The sequence below is a fragment of the Curcuma longa genome, chromosome 17 (assembly GCF_044706935.1).
Source record: "Curcuma longa cultivar G26 ecotype Majalengka, Jawa Barat chromosome 17, ITB_CL_G26_1.1, whole genome shotgun sequence".
Lineage (NCBI taxonomy): Eukaryota > Viridiplantae > Streptophyta > Magnoliopsida > Zingiberales > Zingiberaceae > Curcuma > Curcuma longa.
In genome coordinates this window covers 1-1126 of record NC_133877.1, presented here as the reverse complement: position 1 = coordinate 1126, position 1126 = coordinate 1, and the positions used below count along the sequence as shown (strand labels likewise).

The 1126-nt window shown below is 35.7% G+C and overlaps 1 long non-coding RNA gene across 1 annotated transcript; it reads right to left on the bottom strand.

Moving 5' to 3' along the window:
• Nucleotides 1–390: 390 nt before the first annotated feature.
• On the bottom strand, nt 391–1120 carry LOC141848278 (uncharacterized). The gene is made up of 3 exons (XR_012603515.1): nt 912–1120; nt 537–635; nt 391–426 (listed from the first exon to the last, which is right to left on the bottom strand). It is a non-coding gene; the product is annotated as an uncharacterized LOC141848278 (long non-coding RNA).
• Nucleotides 1121–1126: the final 6 nt, after the last annotated feature.

The following is a 1126-nucleotide window of genomic DNA, read 5'->3' as shown; positions in this document are numbered from 1 at the left end:
TAATTGAAAATAATAAAATTTGCAATTGCAGCAAAAGAACCGAATCATACCTTTTTCCTAGTAGCACACAACTGATGAATTATTGAGCATCTATACTCTCTATACTCTGCTGTGAATTATTAAGTCTGGCAAGCTTATCCATCAAAATCTGCCCATTGAATGATCCATTCATCGTTCCTAAAAGGAAATTCAGTATGCTGGAAAACAGGAAAGGAGGCACTGATTAGTACAAAAAAAAAACATTCTGCAAAACTAACAAACTTTTCCCACTTCAAACAATTGACCTAAGATGGTACTAGGGATGAGCAACATAACACATACATTAGCCCCAGCAGAGATATGGAGATATAAAGGTTTCTCATAGTCTGGCAAACCATTTGGAGGACGATGCCTAGTTATGACAACTGCACCAGTGCATTTTTGAATCTGCAAATGCAAAAGAAAACTTGTTAAACTGCAAACCCATTGTAGTATACAAAGAATTTCCTTAAGCATGTAATAATTTAAAAGTAAATCAAATTACTCCAAAAATTCACCTCTTCTTGGGTTTGCCGTTTAGTGAGTTTGTATCTTATAGTTGGTTCTGCATCGTTTATCACAATTTCCCGTGTTATTACCTCATCTTGAATCTTTGGCTGGAAGTCCAGGCAAAGTCAAGAATCTCTACTTAATATGTTTAGCACAATAATGATATGATAAGACTAGTAAGAAGTTCCTTCAATAAATATTGAGCATGGAAAATAGACAATACTTTGAACCTTCATTATACATCACCATACATTATAAGACAATAAGAAGCATGCATAATAGAAAAATACTTAAGGTAAATTGGGTCAGTAGCATCCTAATAAATTAGTACCCAATTATTCATTTAGTGAAAAGAAACCTTTAACAAACACAAAATCCCTCACCTGATTTAACTTCTGAATAATGGTAGCAGCATTTTGTGTAACCAAAGGCAATTGCACCATTTCAAGGGGATTAACAGAAGACATGGGAATTTGATTTGTCAAAAGAGATGCAGACGATGGAACAGATCCCGGAAGAGTTGACCCTAAGATAGAATTTGAAGTAAATGGTACCCCTGGGGCTACAAGACCAGCGGCTACCAGTGGCTCAGCAGGCT